Here is a 20,646-nt window from a genome sequence, read left to right on the forward strand (position 1 = left end):
ACAATATTGCTTAGAATATGCACAGGTTTACTGTCATACCACTTGATCGCCCGGAGAGTGACACCGTCTTTCTTCATACAAAACTCTTCAAAGCTTCCTCTGCCTCATTTTTTCATCTCCTTGTCAGAAGTAAACTCGCAACCTTTCAGCCTGTTTGGTCGCACAGTTCCGAATGACTGGATTCCACATTTTTGCAGTTCAACTTGCAGATCAACACTGGTAAACCAGTTATCGAAGTATAGTTTATGAAACAAATTATGTGGTATGACAGATGCCAAGCGAACCACTACATTGCCACTAACACCAATATTTGGCAAAGATGGGTCATGTACTTCTTTTCCAGTATACAATTCAAAATTGTGAACTATGCCTGCAGAGTCGCATAAGACGAAAGCTTTGTAACCCCATTTCTTTGGCTTATTCTTGATGTAATTCTTCAGACTGTGCTTTCCTTTGAAAGGTATTACCTGCTCATCTGCGGACAACATCTCAGTCATTGAGACAGCCTTGAAATTATTTACGATAGGCTCCAAAAATGGTCTGATCTTGTACAATTTGTCATTCTGATCCAGTTGATAGTTGTCATTGAAATGAAGTGACAACTTTATCTGTTCCCAGCGGTTACGGCTCATTACATCAGCAACGACAGGCACACGCGTTGCATTTTTCCAGTACATCCTTGATGAGGGCAGTCCATAAATTGACATATATAAGCTGCAACCAAAAAATTGTTCGATTTCTCTTTTATCGACACTAAGAGGTTTGGTTGGATTTCGTTGGGTTGAATACAAGTTTGTTTGGTACACAATATTGTCCAAAATATCATTATCAATAAAATCACTAAAGTATTTTATGGGAGTGCGTGGAATTTCTGGACTTGCTGGGGTAGTGCCTTTCCAAGGCTGGGCAGGATGAGCTACGCGGCCCTGCAGTTTCTTCCAGGTGACATCAGCATTTTTGCCCACACTGCTATCGGAATTACTTGCATCGCTGTCATCGTCAATCAGTCGGCAATCTTCAGCAGTATTTGTTCCTTCTTCAGAATCAGATAAATCACATGCCGGTTCGTCATCGCTATCAGTAACACCCAGCCTGCTGACACCAGCTTCATTACATGTACTTGAAACTGCATTCAATTCGTCATCGGTATCAGAGTAACATGGAATCGTCTGACTCGTATCCAGAAATTGTTCTTATCTTGACAGTTTTAGACAATTCTTTGTTCCCATAAAACTTCGAGGGGTGCATTTCCTGAAAAACAAGGAATGCCATTGTAGTAATGCAACTTTCAATGACTTTGCTGCCCAATGTGACCTCAAAGTCACATACCTATTTTCTGCTAGTGCGTAATAAAATAACACATAAAGCTACAAACAAACATCCATGGAAAACATTAAAATACTTACGTGTGACTTCCTATATTTTCCACTTCAACAAAACAGCAAAATGTAACCAACAGAACACATAAAAGTGGCATTCACTTGCAACACAACAACAACTCCATTCACCTGCTAAATGACTGACATCTGGTGGACAGAATTTGAACTGCCAGCGTTGCCAAGCACTGAAGTCTTTCCGCCATAATGTTACTTTCAAGTCACAACAGTCCTCGATGAAACAACCGTACAAATAAACGGGAAATAAATTCAAATATCGTATGTGACTTTGAAGTCACGGTGGGCAGTAGAGGGTTAAAAATCTCAAAATGTCAAATTTTGTTATTTTTGCTGGTTTGAAAGTCCATAAATCCAAAACAAAGTCAAATAATCTGAAATTTTGTAATTTTTTTACATCTAAATGAATGAACAATCAAAAAATCTTAATTACTTCCTTGTGGTCTGCAGTTGTTACAAGCATAAAAACATACCATTGTTATAACTAACTTGATTCAAACTAGGAATAAATGTTTCATGAAGTGAGTATGTGTTCTGGAATGTCACAACAAAGTCTGTGTTTTTATGCTTGTAGCAACTGTAGACCACAAGAGAAATAATTCTACATACAAAAAAATCTTAATAATGGGAATTCTAAAGGATCAAACATGGTTTTTGCATTTGTTGATTTGACATGGAATGATCCTTTATTATAATTCACCATTCTCATATTTGCATTTCAGAGTAGGCACATGTTGGTTCTGACCCCCCCCCTCCCACCTTTAAATTACAGGTCCAGTATCAATTAACCTATGTGTGCACGAAATGACTTAAAACAAATTATTTCCTACTTCTTGCCAACTCGAGGACTGCCTCTGTCAATTTGTTGATGGCTTCCAATCTTTTATTTTCCCTCTCTTGCTTTCTTTCCTCTTCTTAGGTATTCTAGAAACCACTCTGGTGCTTTTTACCCCTCCCTCTTACGTTTCCCCTTCTGTGGGGTTTCTCCACCCGTTGCCAAGCTTGCTGTTGCCAACTGGCACAGATCTCAATTCCCCTCACTTATGCATGTAGAAGATAGGAAATCATCTGACGGGGATATTGCCGCCTTAGTCCCATAATGACTATTTAACACTTCAAAAAGTTCCCATGATTTCCAGGTCCGACCTGATGCATTATTGTTGTCTATAATGCTTCCATAAACCTGCATTAATTTATTGAATTTCTTGCTGCAGGAGGCTGCAGTAAACGAATATCCCATATCTTCCATATTCTTAGCAATCCTCTCCCAATTTTTTTTCTTCGTGCAATGAGGATTATTAAATATTGGCTCAGATTCCAGTCTTAGGTGGATAAGGCACATGGTAGCCTGCGATGTCCAGGTTTTTCCTGCAATAAAACTTTGAAAGTGACGTATTAGGGGCATTCCAGCATTACGTGTGACATTTTACATGCAAAATTTAATGTTCCATGCATGAAACTGGGTTAAAATACAATCAACTGCAAATTATGAAATACTTTGTGTGTCTGCTAACAAATGCAAAAAATCTTGAGTATGATGGCATAGGCTGAATGCATGGAAAGCATTAAACAAAAGTACGTTACGTTCGTGACACTTTAAAAATGTAGCCAATTTTTTACTTCATTTGCCTGTGAACATATAGGCTACATATACTAGTAATTTTTGTTGGTAATACATGTATATTATATGCATTCACAAACATCTAAAGCTTAATATAATTTAAAACAATAATAATCTGAAAATACAGTTGTGTTTCATGTACATCAGGAAAGCAATTGTAGTGGCCAGCAAGGGAACCTCAAAGTAGGCTTCACACAATGTATTTTAAGTGCTAGAGGAAAAATCAACGTACCACAATTAATTATTTAATCCACTGCTAAAAATAATATTGTGCATTGCCATTGACCGCAATGCATAATACTACCATTCCATGGTGAACTTACTAAAAATACCACATCAGGAAATTCAAATACATAAATTATGGTAGTTCATGCATTTAAAATTCATGAAACAAAAGGGAAGAAGAAAAACAAACCTCAAGCATGAAAACAAAAAAAACAACAAAAAAAACAAAAAACAAATGCAAAATGAAAACAATGTTCTCTGCTTGTAAATTATGGGAATCGGATTGAAATCAGGTTCAACATTGTTTTAAAGGCTCTGAAAAGATAGGAGGATTTTTATCAACTTCTGAACCCTAATAATAAGTTACTTTTTGAAATTAGTAATTAAACTCTTACTTTTAGGACCAAGTAGTTTTCCGAAGACTGCTTTTAAGTTGAATACAACACATGTAGCATTCTGTGCCTTGATGCTTTATTAGATACTCCCTCTGGCCCATAATTATAGTCCGGGATGCCAAAATGGTAACTTTTTATCTAGGTACTTTTGGATACTTGATCGGCCAATTTGTACTGATCCTTGAGTAATAACGTTGTATGACTCATTCCCGTGTTTCATTTTCTTCTTTACACACAAATCTCAGTTTGAATATCGGACAAGTATTTTGTGACAACAAACAAAAGTGTACCGGGGTAAGGGGTGCTCCTTCCAAGCAGTGCACCCAAGTCAACCTCACTTCCACATAGTACACCCCGGACTGCAGACTAACGAGGCTCTGCCGACTGGCCCCATGGCCAGTATAATTTTGTGTGTGTTCTTTTGTCCTTATGTGGGCTGAGTGCTCCTTTACAGCCTCAACCTTTAACGAAAGTCAGAACATTTTAGTATTTTATGATTTTAGCTATGCAACGTTCGAGTTGTTCTGTGTAACGATAAGGGGTTAAACCCCGTATAATGTGACGGGTGCAAAATAGCCTTAGCGCTGACGCACCCACAATTTTAAATTCAAATTTAAAAAAAAATAATTCAAAAGTGTACCGGACAATAATTATGGGACAGAGGGAGTAATAAATTTGTGTGCCAAGTCACATGACTTGCTTTCCGTGTAGGTCCCTGCCAGGTTTTATCCCCCTCCAATTACAGGGTGGTTACAAACAACATTTCCAACACAAGGAAAATATTGATATGCTCTTTGCAAAATGCAACGGCATTAGATCAAATGCTAAGGCATGAATGATGCATAATGTATTTTCTATATATTATATCAACATTTCTTAGTTATTCCTGTCCAAAAATTGAACACCTTGTATATTGATGCATTTCCTGTGTACATTTCTGTCCAGTCATATATAGTGTTCCACATCAGAGAAATATTTGATCTGGACATTGTTTTTGAATATACCCATAACAACACCCATTCTCTGTAATTATATACGAGGCGCATCCAGAAAGTAAGTTTCCCTATTTTTTTTAAAAAAAAACAACAACACAGTTTCAGGAAACCATTTATTGGCAACAGGTACAGCAAAGGTTCAGCTATTTTTCAACATAGCACCCACCAGAATTGAGACACTTGTCGTATCGTGGTATCAACTTTTGGATCCCACTGTCGTAGAACTCTGCCGTCTGTGAATGGAACCAGCGTGTGACAGACATCTTCAGCTCTTCGTTGTTGCCAAAACGCTCACCGGAGGACAGGAATTTCTTGAGGTGCAAGAAAACGTGAAAATCGCTGGGAGCCAGATCAGGACTGTAAGGTGGATGATCAAACAACTCCCAGCCAAATTCCGTTAAAACAGCTGCTGTGCGCCGAGCCATATGTGAACGAGCATTGTCATGGAGGAGCACAACACCTGCAGTAAGCATCCCACGCCTCTTGTTTTGAATGACACGTCGTAATTTCCTTAGTGTTTCACAGTAATTATCAGCGTTCACCGTTTCACCTCTGGGGAGGAAGTCAATGAGCAAAATGCCCTTCCTGTCCCAAAACACGGTGCAGTGCGAAATCCACGTCTCATCGTCTGTGACGATCTTGTCGAGAAAATCCCGTCATCATGGTACCGTTGCAGGAATGTCAGTGCTGCTCCTGAACGTTTCATTTTGTGTTCGGGTGTCAGGTTTTTCGGCACCCACCTGGCACACAATTTTTTGAACAGCAGGCGCTGCGTGACAATCCCATGCAACACGGATCGCGATATCTGCGGAAAAAGGCTACTCAACTCAACTCCGTAATTGTGAATCGACGGTTCTCTACGATGCCCTGCCGCACCAGGTCAACCAGATCATCAGTGATATCTGACGGACGCCCACTGCGCTCTTCATCATGGACACTTTGACGACCTTCCGAAAACTGCCGACACCAGCGATGCACCATCTGCTTACTCATAATGTTCGGTCCATAGACCTCACAGAGCTGACGATGAATGTCAATTGGCGCAATGCTTTGTGCATTCAGGAACTTTATCACCGACCGAACCTCGCACGCGGCGGGAGAAGGAATACGAGCTTCCATTTCGGACCACTGCTGGCTCGCTACTGGCATGCGGCGGGAGAAGGAATACGAGCTTCCACTTCGGACCACTGCTGCCTCGCTACTGGCGCCGGGCGGGATCTGTCCGCCTGGCATATGATTGATACGTCAGCTCTGCTGCTCATGCGCAATTTACACGGCTCATTATGTTTACTTTCACGGGAAAAAAAAATAGGGCAACTTACTTTCTGGATGCACCTCGTACATATGTAATCTTACCGTCTCCAGATTCACTTGGGGTGTAAGGGGTGCTCCTTCCACGTAGTGCATCTAATAGTCAACCTCACTTCCACGTAGTACACCGTGGACTACAGACTAACGGGGCTCTGGCGACTGGCCCCATGGCCAGTATAATTTTGTTTGTGTTGCCCTGTGTTTTGTCCTTATTTGTGCTGAGTGCTCCTTTACAGCCTCAGCTTTTAACAAAAGTCACAAGAATTTAATATTTTAGTTATGCAACATTAGAGTTGTGATGTGTGACGATAAGGGGCTGGACCCCGTATAATGTGACGAGTGCAAAATAGCCTTAGTGCTGATGCACCCAAAATTTTAAATTCATAATTCAAATCCTGATTCACTTATAACTGTGTTATCTGATAAATTCTGCCTCTTAAATTCTTCCTCATCTATTTCTCGCAGAATCCAGGATTCCTCATGGACGTCACTAATTTGTTGTGAAGGATTTTCACTCCTCCTACTCTGCACGAATAGAATAGAATATAAGTAGAAATGTCAGTTTTCACTGAGTGCATGTGTGATACTGCACGCATCAAACCTGAGATGGCTGATCTAATGATTGAAAAAACTAGGACCAATCAGAAATCTGTTGTAAGGTAGGTAAAGTTCCCTATGCATATAGCACTGTGCCATAAAGGCACATGTAGGAGATGTGGAGGTATGGCCGCACACATTCTCGATCTGTCATTTTGGAGGTGATATGAACAGCACCACACTCTGGCTGCCTCCAAGACTATTAGAAGGAGAAGGCTGGGGCCATACCTGATCACGTGGTCCTTGACGTCAGGCGTGACGTCACGGGCGGACAGATTGCTCTATGCTCCGGTTTCACATCCGAATCAAAGCAGTAATTATGAACAAAAAAGAGCCTTAATTATGCCCAGAAGCTAATTGGGAGTGAATACACAGACTTACTTAGGATCCGACATAACGTATGTCCTTACAGTTGGATTACACAGCCATTCACGCGCACATTTTATCGGTAGTTTATATGTCGTCACATTTCTCTATGAAACATTGTTTCATGTAAAATTGGGGTTAATACACCTAGTAGGGCAGAAAGAAAAATATATGTTGAATGCGTAAAACAATAATAAATGATGCGGACTTACCTATTGTTATACTTGAAGTCATCTGTTTTAGAGGTGAGGGAGGAGCTGTTTCACTTCAATTCGTTGACTTTGCTTCTGCTATTAATATTCACTTCTTCGTTAACTTTCCTCATTTGGATTACAGTTCTGAGTGTTATGAATCTTTGAACAACACTTCGAGGAATGTGTGGAAGTTCTGGGGCCATACCTGATCACGTCGTCCTTGATGAAAGCGTGACGTCACCGGGCGAACAGATCGCTCCGCGCCACGGTTTCGCAGCGGAATCAATGCAGAAGTTATGAACAAAAAAGAGCCGTCATTATGCCCAGAAGCTAGCTGGGACTGAATATACAGGTTCACTTAGGATCCGAGATAATGTATGTCTTCAGAATTGGATTATACAGCTCTTAACATACGTATGTATTGAGTCGGTAGTTTTTAGGTCGTCACATTTCTCTCTGAAACCTAAAGTTTCATGTAAAATTGAAATTAATATGCCTGGTCATGCGTTTTGTAGGTTCTGGTCTATTACACTGAGGTTGTAGCCATTAAGGAGGCCTGTTGTCCTAGAATGTCCAATTCTTCTTGTAGCACTTGGTTGTTGGAACTTAAGTGCACAGCTCTTCTGACAAAGTTGTTCCACATGTTGTCTTTTTGACCTGGTTGGTGATTGGAAAGTTGATGTATGAATCGGGATCCTGCCGTGGGTTTGCGGTAGATTTTGGTAAACGATTGTTTTCTCTGAATATGACGATGTCGAGGAAATTTAAGGTCCCATTCTTTTCTTTTTCTGTGGTAACTTGAATGGAGTCACATTACCTGGTTCCAGCTGTTGACGTAATCTTCGAACATTTCCTCATCTTGATATATAATGAGGAAGTCATCAACGTATCGGTGTAAAATGATGTGTGGGAATGGTTGTTTTGGCCAGATTTCATCTTCGTAGGCTTCAAGAACTAAATTTGCTAGTCACGGGGAAAGTGGGTTTCCCATGGATACATAAAATATTTATATATAAAAAAGAATGAGAGAATATCTGGGATTGTCTTTTTTCATGATCCTCATGTGAGACATGATGTGCAAAGAACGCGGATAATTTTTTCAAAGAAGCACTTTTCCAAAGTGCATAGCAAATGCCATCCAAATTCCATATTCAAAGTTATTGTTACTAAAAACATGAAGTTATCATAAGGACTGTAAATAAAAAAATCACATTCGGTGACATTTATCATCAGTATTCCAAGGATTATTTGGGCACAGTACTGATGTTTTTTTTTTTTCTTAAGATGATACTGAACACCATTTTTCTTCCAAGAACTTACACTGGTTTACCATCCTTCATCACCACACAATCTGGAGAGAAGGCCAGCCTTGGATTTTCAGCAAACCACATTTTGTAATTACTGGAAAAGTTGAATGTTTTTCATAGAGTGCTTTAGCATGAACTTCCGCTGCTGCCAGCCCATGTTTTACATACTTATTTTCAAATTGTTTTGGCCAGAAATATTTTCTTGCTTTATTTTCCCATTCACGTATACCTGGTGTATAATCCATAACATCTACTGCCTGTTACACGGTACTGCCTTTCCTTGTGCTAGTGTGCACTATTTTGAGGAACTGAAAACAAATCATTCGCAGAATCCACGAAGATCATGGTGCTGTATGTATTGCAGCAACACACTGGCAGATTCTTAACAAAAACTTTTGGCAGTTCCTTACATCAGCCCACCATCCTGACAAAGGTTCACTGGGATGTTGACATCACTGGACGAGTTTCCCTCCTGACCTGCTCTCTTCGACATCTCAAAAAACCTGGAAAATGCGGAACCTGGGCATGCATTTGCATGGGAGCTCTGCAAGTTTTTCAGTATTTCTCCATTTTTCTGCAGTTGGATCTCTGATTCGCACTATGGTTTCTTTATGCAGCAAAAGTTATCTAGGAAAGCTGGGGCATATACGTATTTCACCTGCTTCCACTTTCTTCTGCGACCATATGCATTTTACATCGGTTGAGGAAACAACGTCTAATGAATTGACATTTCTGAAAAAAGAAAACAAAAAAGTTTTGATTTACCTACAGGTTCCACATAACATATAAACTAATTTTAAAGGTTGCGACTATTTTCACTAGGTGGTGAGAATATAGTGGAACCACAAGCAAGAAAGCCTGCGCAAAACAGTGACTCCTGTACACCATACTCCCACATGCAGGGGAGGGGCACAGTGGAGCATGCTTCCTTGTGGCCAGAGTTGAAAGGAATGGGTCGTTTTATGGGTCAGAACAAATGAAAAGTTGTCGTGTGTTTCCACCCCGTGGAATCAACAAAATGAAATTTGTAAATAAACCAGGAAAATGTAATTGATTGACAGAAGATTGGCATGGGAAATAATACTGTAATTCGGCAAGGAAATTACAAAGTCTGCTCACTTTATTTTTCGAGAAATAAATATATATTGCCATGAAAGTAAAGTTTTAAATTGTACCCTACCCAGCGTCGAATAACATGGGTACCTGGGGGAAACCCTGGGGGGTAAAGGCGGTCAGGGGCGTGATGCTGATCACATCACCCCCACTCACGACCGGATCAAGAAAGTGTGGGGCGTTACCCCCACACCCCCTATACGCCTTCATGGCGTGGTGCTATGCACAGGGGAACACTTTACCTTTACCTTTACCCTTATAAATAGTCTTTTTCGAAAAGTCATGAAGCATCTTACCCATTGCATCCATATCCATGTATTATGTGTGTATGAAATTTGGAACAGTTGCAAGTCGGGAGAAGCATAGTTTGAGAATGAATTAATGTCAAATGTAACCAGAAAATGAACATCCTAATGTTGCTGTTTTTCAGTAAGGATAGCCTGGTAATGAAATCGTGAATATTATCAAGAGAGAGAACTGCAACGATAAGTTCGCAATTTTCTCCTGTCAGCTTTTCAAGGATAGGTCAATTTCAATTTCTTTATTTTCAAATAATTTCCGAGAATCCCAGTTGCAACATGAGGTGCAGATGATACAGGACTGGCTTGAAGAACCAGTGCGTATACATTAGTAGTTTTGTCTTCATTTTCCGTGTTATTTTTGCCTATCATAATGAAATGCTTCGTTCTCATCACATCTACACCTTCGGGGTGTAAGGGGTGCTCCTTCCACATAGTGCACCCAATAGTCAACCTCACTTCCACATAGTACACCCTGGACTACAGACTAACGAGGCTCTGGCGACTGGCCCCATAGCCAGTATAATTTTTTTTGTGTTGTGTGTTTTGTCCTTATTTGTGCTGAGTGCTCCTTTACAGCCTCAGCTTTTAACGAAAGTCAGAAGATTTTAATATTTTATGATTTTAGTTATGCGACGTTAGAGTTGTTATGTGTAACGATAAAGGGCTGGTGCCCGTATAATGTGACGGGTGCAAAATAGCCTTAGTGCTGACACACCCAAAATTTTAAATTCAAATTCAAAATTCAAAACATCTACACCTTCGTTAGAGTTCCTGGAATTCACATCGCATTCGCAATATTTAAAAATATCGCGTAATTAAACGTACCATACCAGCCACGACAACACGATGCTATTTCGCACTAATGCTGAATGTAAACAAAGATTTATCCTACATAGAGCGACCATATTGGAAGCGACACTACCGCTCAGGTGGTAATTTTAATCGCAAATATCATATAAACTCTTTGTCATGCTTACTACTGAGTGACGTATGCTTTCACATGAACTACACTTTTTTGTATCACTCAGAGAGACTCTAGGAAATGTTCTCAGTCGCAATCGCGTTGTTGAAGTGGTGGACGAAGCGTTGCGAAACGCTCCTCCTAACAACTGATCCGGAGAGGGGAAGTGGAGGGGAATCTGGGAATCTTACAGCAGGAAGTCAAACAAATATCGTGTAATGGGAAGTTATTGAATTAATTCACAAACTCGGGGGGGGGGGGGGGGGACAAAACATTTCAACTGAATCGTACTTGTTCATAAGAAATCTTTCATTTATAAATATAAACCTAATGGTGTTTTCAATAAATAAAAATTAAATAAAAACAGCAAACTTACCATTATGATGACTGTAACTCCTCTACTCCACTCATAATTTCGTCATCGGAAGTAGCATCACGTGATGTTCCTGATCCAATTTCAATTATGAGTGGGTCCACAGTCTTGTCAATCAAATTGTCCATGTCCCTAAATTTTTGTTCCTCGTTGATTGCGTGCTTAACGTAGCTTTTCCACTTATCAGGTGTCACTAGCTGTAATCCCTCGTGAAATAACTACTCCACCTCACTCCACACTAATTCAATGGGATTGAATTCGAAGTGATATGGAGGCAACCTAAGAACCAAATGTCCTGCTTCTCTAGCTGCTCAGTCCACTCTATATTCACTGTGCATTCCTTTCACACCACCCACAACTTGCAGGAGTTCAGCTTTAATCATCCAATATGTCCATACGAACTTGTGTTGGTTTTCCTCGGTTTGCTCGCGAGTCTTCTGCGACAGCCACTGTGGATATGCTCTTTCCGCCATGCATTGGTCGGCACATTCTCGAGGGGAACAGAATGGTAGGGAGCATTATCCATAACAATGATGCTGTTTGGCTGTAATTTCAGTAAAATACTGGCGAACCACTCCTCGTAACGTTGTCCATCCATTTCCTGGTGATAGTCGCCGACACCTTTCTTGCCACAAAACAACAAACTACCGTCATCCACAAAACCTTCGTCGCTTCCGATGTGAACGACAATGAGCCTCCCCCCTTTCCCTGACGGCTGCTTTGATCCAACACTGAGTCCATGAAGGAAAACCTGTCGGTTCGAAACCACTGTTGTGTCTTCCCAAGTTTTGTTTACAGTATGTAAAGCATTAACCAACGTTTCGTCCAAATAATAAATGGCTTGGTTTTCTTGGCGGTATCGCTTTATTGAACGCAGATATTGGTGTCGCCAGACAACAATGTCATCTCATTCAATCAGAGCTGAAGACCCCTTTCTTTTCGTAAACACGAAACCCAGGTCATGTAGCACACGATTCATTGTTCGGGGAGACACTGACGGCAAATCAGGATCACTCGCGATTGCAGCGTTCACTTTCTCAACAGTTGGTATTTCGTTTATCCCGTTGCTCCAGAACATGTGAACTTTCCTACGAATTGCACTCTTCGTGAAGTCATCCATTGTGGCCATCCGAGTTAAGTTCCCGACTGCAGGTCTTTTCTTCCGAGGCGTTGTCACCCTTCCTGTTTGCCGAAATTCCTTCTTCATTTTAATAATAGCGCTCTCGCAAACACCCGTCATACACGAAGTTTTTTCAACACTTGCACACACAGACACCCGGACAAGCACGTCGCAAATACGAATAAACATTTAAAACAATTTGCTTCCTCTGACTATCCAAAAGTTTCCCTTTCCAATGTGCTTTGAAATAAGCCGGTGAAACAACCGAACTGCTAGGAGAGGACGCCATGTTTGTCTACTGAGTACTGAAGCAATCAAATATAAGCTCGCTCTTAGCCTAATTTTGAACTCCAACTTTGATGCTGGCTTGGCCAGCGAACCAATGTGACTTTATTCTCTATCTTATTTACCATGAGAGAGCTAATAAATACTTTTAATTTTAAAGAATGTTCAATATTTACTATTTTCAATCTCTTTTTTTTTTTTTTTTTTTACTTCATACGTCCTTGTTTGTTTCATTCTAAGGAACTATATTCTTGTGCGCAAGATTCGGAAACGCGGCTAGGCTGGGCTCGTTGTCAACCCCTCAGTATTAACAGGTTCGATTTTTTAATAAATTTAATTTAAAACCCTAATATACTTCTTGAATCTCAACTATATTAATATCAGAAATAATATTTCTCTCACAAAAACACACTTCTGGAATGCCCTAACCTAACTCTATACTAGGGTCGGTTGAAGATGCCAACAATATTTAAACTGGAAGCGGCGACTGGCAACTGCAACTCAAGGTAAATAATGAAACCCGTTCTAGAAATCACAAATTATTTATTTTTGCGTCGTACTTCTCTTGTAATATTGCGGGAGTTTTACGAGCAAAATCAGATAAAAGCACGAGGCAAAGGCCCTGTAAATAATCACACTTTTATATATAACAAAGGGTCCGGCAATGAATGGCGTTTAAGCTTTCTCCATTGCGATCCTTCTCTAACAAATTAAATTTAACATTTTCCCTCTTGCGCAGTACTGCTGCAATATCTAACAACAACATTAATATTAAAGGTTCATGCACACTGTGTATACTTAAAAAAACCTTAAAAATTCATCACACACATTTTTACGTTGTTTGGATCACCATTCATATGTTAATGCGGCGCGATTAACCCAATCGGTCGTCAACGTGACGTTTAGTTCATCACCTTTTAAGTTTAACAAGCACATGCCATTCACTAGTTAGTATATGTTTCTAATAATCTACGTGTGGTTGGGGTGTAATGGGTGCTCCTTCCAATAGTCAACCTCACTTCCACCTAGTACACCCTGATCTGTAGACTAACGAGGCTCTGGCGACTGGTCCCATGGCCAGTATAATTTTGTTTGTGTTGTCCTGTGTTTTGTCCTTATTTGTGCTGAGTGCTCCTTTACAGCGTCAGCTTTTAATGAGTCAGAAGATTTTAATATGATTTCAGATATGCAACGATAAGGGGCTGGACCCCATATAATGTGACGGGTGCAACATATCCTTAGAAATTTTAATATTAAAATCAAATGTACGTGTGGTTGAGAAGGACAAGGATTGCAAGAGATGCTACATCAAATATCAATTTTAACAACCAACATGCAATTTATTACATATAATCATCAACAAAAATATTTCTTAACACTTGCAAAGATTGACATTTAAGCCTGATGTTGGCAGAATGGGATAAACGCTTCATGCGTCAGACAAGCATTATTAATTAGTCACACGTCCTGCATGTATTCTTACACAAATCTTCATAAATTAATTATATCAAATCTCAGATTAGAAAAAATATATATGTGTAACAACGAGAATGACTGTACGTGCATTTGTAGTTTACTCTTACCTCCGGTTTTATTGTAATACTACAACTTTCATTAGCAATTGATTTAGAACATAGGTACCATTACTACTATCGAATCATGAAACGTTTTATACTCTTCCTGATACAGCACATCTACATTATGTCTGCTTTTTTTGTTTGGCAAGAAACATTTAATAGAACAATACTTCTTTTTATACTGATTTAAGCGTTCGTAATGCTACTGTTGGGGTATCGAGGGTCAAAGATTCTACGAAAATTTAAGTCAAAAGGTTTCCTCAAACTTTATCCGTTGTTTTCATTTTTTTTTCCAATTGATCATAATTTTCTGTTTTGCGAGAACATGGTTCAATTACCGCGCAATCACAATGCTATTTCGTTCTCGAATACGACCTACGCATTCATTAATTTTACCCCCTCGTGCTCAGCAATTATTATTAAGCCGCATGCATCAAGTTTCTAACAAAGGAATATACATTCCATAAAAGGATCGCAAGCGTGACAAGGATTTTTAGTTCACTTGTTCTAATTACGTGAGTTCATTTGTGCACAATACCATTACTGGTTCACTTTGTTCGTAAAACAAGGGGAAGTCAATAATGAACAATCACATTAATGCACTGGAGAACATAATATGGAGTGCAGCAATTGTCTAACACTGGTTTTGCATTCCTAATACCACATCAGTGTCTTACGTACCTCAGATAATGTTTTTAAGTCGAAAACCCAACACCATACTTGACTTTAATGGTCACTTTTCCATTCCGTAATGTTCCATTGCACGTGGAAGGCAAATGGCCGCCTTCTTTTTTATTAAGTCGTATGGACCATGGCAAGGCTCGCCACTCAGCTGAACGAGGAAAAGTTGGAGAGGTTGCAAACGTAGTGTGTACTGCTTGATTCCTGCCGATGAAGTGAAGCTGAAAATTTACAGGTTTTACTGCAAGCCGAGTTAATACCAAAAGTCGTTACTAGGGGCATCGTTACTAGGGGCAGCACAAACAGAGCTATCAGATGGAAACGCCATCTGATGCCGAAAAGATTGAACTTGTTGAAACTTTTAAAATTATTAAAGTTCGAATTTTCAATATGTAAGGTTAACGAATATGTGATATTCGGAAACGTTACAAACTCTTCTCTAACGACTCTCTTCGAAGGCATCCAGTGACAAACAAAAGTTGCAGGATTGCAATGCTGATAATACGTCACTGTAAAGTAAGCATGAGAAGGATGTTAGGCTATTTGCACCAGGTGGTTAGAAGAGCATGTAGGGTGTTTTTCACCAGGTGCTGAGGAAAGCATATGTGGCTATTTTCACCAGCAAAAGTAATTACCTGAATCATACCATAACATTGTATCTTATCTTATATTATTACATTTATTAGCAGTGTTGCTGAATTTACTGCTAAGAAGTTATTTAAAATTTATTTAAAACTCTCACCAGGTAGTGAGAATAGCAGAAAGTGCTGAAGGTCAGAAATTACATGATCAGGTATCCCTTCATACTTGTCATGTGACATTAAAAGCACCAGCACCAGTCCATACAGAACAAATTGTGGTATTTTTTTTAAAGCCATGGCATGAGCTGCACGACAATAAATGCACACTGACGTAAGTTTCATACACATCAACAACTAAAGAATACACACATCCGTGAAGCAGGCCAGGTTGTAGATCATGTACATGCAGTTTAAAATTTGGTGAAACTAGCTCAGAAGCTAGCTTAACCAAAATAGTCACTCTGAATTTTAAAAGTGTTAACAGCAACAGCAATTGTTATCATTTTCTCTCGTTCTGCGGAAGTTATGGCCCCAACCTGCTTAATCACCTTTCTGTGCCACTATTTTGTGCGGTTTCGTAACAGTTGACACTCCGGATTCATCCATACTATACACACGCGTACAGTCAAAATCATGTCGATCATACACTTCTGACAACTTATCTAAAAATCAGGATACGTTTGCTCTGTTGAAACTGGAGGCCCTAGCTAAACTCGTTTCCTCAGATTATCGAATGGACAAAATAGGATTTCTTTTCATGAATGCCTGATACCAGTCGACACCAGCACGTTTTTCCTCCGACCAAGAATCTGGGCATTTGATTCCGAATTTAGTTTGGCACTGATAAGCCAGTTCTCTTATTTCTAATAGTGTAAGTCCAAACATAATTTCACCACTTGACTGTGTATTCAAGAAGTTCTTTCTCCTAGTCTGCATTAAAAACTGGTCGTGGAAGCGATAAGTTGTCATCGGTAGGGGAATATGGATTGTTTTGCATTTGTGTTTGGCTAAGTTTTATTTTAGCAACATACCTTGATAATGTTGAATAGTGAATATTGAATTCGTCAGCTATTTTCCAAATTGAGCAGTTCTTGTCCTCGGGATTTTCCAAAACTAGTTTAGCTGCTCTCTCCACCATCTCCTGAGAAGTTGTTCCTTTATCCGTCTTCCTCGTGTACGTCCTCATGACAGACGAAATTATCTGGAAAGGAAAAACAAAGTTAGGATTAAAACTAACTTAACTTTGTCACATCTCATCAAAAGATGAATACGCTTGATATGGTACAACCATAAGGAGAGAAAATGTTTCTCACTGTGAAACAGACAAGCAGAAATTAACAACCTGATTTGCAAAAGACCTATTTGGTGTTCAGTGAGTCGATCTACTCTGAATCACCTGCTCAAGACCGTCATGATCTAAATAGTAGACCTATGGTATTTGGCATACTGATTATTATTTAAGGAACACGCAACATTACGTTTAAAAATGCATTAGTGGTTGAATTAACCTTCACACCATAAATTTCGAAGAACATTATTTTCTATTGTGAGGGTAAAATAGCTATACGAATGCAGGTGCTTTGATGATTTTGTTTCACTGTACGGGGCAAGTTGCCACTCCTTTTGCAACTTACCCCTCACCCACTTTGCTTAACAAGAGGACGAAAATGTATTCAACATGAAACTCATTGTAAACATGGCTGTTATTCTTATACAGGTGAAAGTACATGTGTATCATTAATACCAACATAGTCAACGACAGTTACTTGTTCTAGTCTTAAGTCACTTCAAATTAAATTATTTTAATTTTACTCCCTTGGTCTGAAAACAATTCTTCTTTCCTGTAACTGTTATCAGCTCCCGTGCACCAACAATCTAGAACGTTTCTTGCTCCACAAAATGCGCATGCGCAAAGGGCAAGTTCGTTCTTGTAACTCTTCACGTTGAGTAGATATTAAGTGTTGCAACCTACCCCTGTTGCAACTAGCCCCCGCTTCCCCTACTGAAAACAATGTTTTCTTACCCAAGCTATCTATCACTTTTCTTAGATTAGTTATCATAATTGGGGTGTAAGGGGGTGCTCCTTCCAAGTAGTGCACCCAAGAGTCAACCTCACTTCCACGTAGTACACCCTGGACTGTAGACTAACGAGGCTCTGCCGACTGGCCCCATGGCCAGTATAATTTTGTTTGTGTTGTCCTGTGTTTTGTCCTTATGTGTGCTGAGTGCCCCTTTATAACCTCAGCTTTTCACGAAAGTCATAAGATTTTAGTATTTTAGTTCTGCAACGTTAGAGTTGTTATGTGTAACGATAAGGGGCTGGACCCCATATAATGTAACGGGTGCAAAATAGCCTTAGTGCTTACGCACCCAAAATTTTAAATATAAATTCAAATTATATGAAGTCAAGTTTAGATAGATACTACCTTTGCATAGGGGTTACAAGAAAAAATGTATAAAGTTAAAAAAAAATGACCATTTTGTCAATTACTGTATTTTTGGACAACTTGGTATTAAATAACCCTATATTGTTTTAGACCTAATAAGAATTAAGATATACAAGTTTTACTTTTTGATTAAATTAGTGCATTTACAGAAGGTTGTTCGCTTTATATCCGACCATTTTTGACGGGTACTCACCTTAAGAGATACCGCCCCGCCACCACCGATCATGTTCTATTGAATCCCCAGCATTGTGGACTATCGCCCGACATCGCAGTTTCCATTGCAGCAAGCTCCGGTGTAGGACAGGCATGGGAATTCTGTCCCACTCCTACCTGCAAGCTTTCCAAAGACCATCCGGGGGGGGGGGGGGTAAGGGGTGCTCCTTCCACGTAGTGCACCCAATAGTCAACCTCACTTCCACGTAGTACACCCTGGACTGCAGACTAACGAGGCTCTGGCGACTGGCCCCATGGCCAGTATAATTTTGTGTTGTTCGGTTTTTGTCCTTCTGTGTGCCTTTACAGCCTCAGCTTTTAACGGAAGTCAGAAAATTTTAAGATTTTACTTATGCAACGTTAGAGTTGGTCTTTGTAAAGATAAGGGGCTGGACCCCGTATAATGTGACGGGTGCAAAATAGCCTTTGTGCTGACGCACCCAAAATTTTAAAATCAAAACCATCCAGGGTGCGCGGGCGGCGATGTTGAAGACATTGTTTCAACAGTCCAAACGCGCAAAAATCCATGGACTGGCATCTGGGCTTTTCACAGGAATGTTTTCAAACGGAATGACACGAATTCCTAATTCCTCTGCCATTTCCTGATAAAAACGTAGTGATGTTCTGGCGGTATGACTCGAAGCCTTATCCATATGGATCATCATCACCTGGTTCGCGTCCGTTCCATACAATTTTGGGATGTCTCCAATAGATAGGTGTCAAAATGGACTCTTGGAAGTATCTGGCATTGACCTTCATATTTTTGTCCACCTTGCATATCATCAACTTACCCTCATATCCAAATCCCGTCACAACCATACAGCCACGAGGGAGACTTTCCCTGCACTGACGAACAAATTTGCTGCGCCCCTTGCTGTCAACATCACGGTATGTGATCGCCCGAATGTGACCACCAGCAGTGAGATGGACATACGATTCATCCATTGGGGTGTAACAGGTGCTCCTTCCACGTAGTGCACCCAATAGTCAACCTCACTTCCACATAGTACACCCTGGACTGCAGACTAACAAAGCTCTGGCGACTGGCTCCATGGCCAGTATAATTTTGTTTGTGTTGTCCTGTGTTTTGTCCTTATTTGTGCTGAGTGCTCCTTTACAGCCTCAGCTTTTAACAAAAGTCGGAAAGTTTTAATATTTTATGATTTTAGTTCTACAACGTTAGAGTTGTTATGTGTAATGATAAGGGGCTGGACCCCGTATAATGTGACGGGTGCAAAATAGCCTTAGTGCTGACGAACCCAAAATTTTAAATTCAAATCAAATCAAATGATTCATCCATTGTGATAACTTTCTTCCATTTGGAACCCGCCAGGTACTTTTCATAGAGTTTCTTGCTGTTAGTCTCTCGTTCAGCAATGTGACGCGGTAGAGGGTGGTGTACACGGGCCTTCCGCACACACTTCAACCTGAGGCGCTTGCGAATTGTTGTGTTCACAGTTTACGGTGCGATTTGAAATCTGTGGGCCATATCACGCTGAGTCGGAGAATTTTCTTGGCACGCCAAACGACGGATCCCCCTTAGCACTAATGGTGACGCTTTTCTTGCAACCCTTCTCCTGTTGGTTTTCGTGGGTGAATGTTCCGCAAGGAGAGTTTGTTGTGTGTAACGGTCCACAATAGCTTTCGCAGTAGTCACCCCGAGTGTCAACCCATTCTCCCAACACTGTTTCACAATGCATACGTATGAAAACTTAGCATTGAAAAGAGCCATTACTTAACCCTCCCAATACCGGTTGATTTTCGGCGCCATTTGATAACATTCCCTACCAATACTCACGCAGCTACAAGGTCAGACACAACACTACTCCCGGGGTTTAAGGGGTGCCTTCCACGTAGGCACCCAAAAGTCAACCTCATTTCCACGTAGTACACCCTGGACTAAAGACTAACGAGGCTCTGGCGACTGGCACTATGGCCAGTATATTTTTTTGTGTTGTCCTGTTTTATGTCCTTGTGTGTGCTGAGTGCCCGTTTACAGCCTTAGCTTTTAAAAGAAGTCAGAAGATTTTAAGATTTTTAGTTATGGAACGTTAGAGTTGTTATTTGTAATGATAAGGGGCTGGCCCCCGTATAATGTAAAGGGTGCAAAATAGCCTAAGTGCTGATGCACCCAAAACTTTAAATTCAAATTCAAAATTCAACAACACTGCCAGCAGACCCATAGTTCCAGCATGATACGCCAGGTGGCAGCCCAGAATCGAGAATGGTCTGATATAAAGCGAACAACATCTGTATGGGGAACATAGTTCTAAACAATGAGGAGAGGTGTTTCCTTGTTTCATTTGCTCATGTTCTAACCGAACAGTCCGACTCACAACCACTTTGTGTATGTGATGTGCAGTCATTCTAAAATGCTCTTTATTTTGGGAGGTCTAGTTGTTTCTTGTCAACACTATCTTCATTCTGCAAATATTCTTTCATCTGGTCGTAGGGTGATCCTTTCCGAAGACACCCAAACGTCAACCTCACTTCCACACGGTACAAGTACATCATCGTTATCCTCACTGTGTCGCACCCAATCGGTCTCCTTGTCAGTCTGGAATGGTCTTTGTGTTTAGCTGCCTTTT

The sequence above is a fragment of the Lepisma saccharinum genome (assembly GCF_977018435.1).
Source record: "Lepisma saccharinum chromosome 12 unlocalized genomic scaffold, izLepSacc3.1 SUPER_12_unloc_1, whole genome shotgun sequence".
NCBI lineage: Eukaryota > Metazoa > Arthropoda > Insecta > Zygentoma > Lepismatidae > Lepisma > Lepisma saccharinum.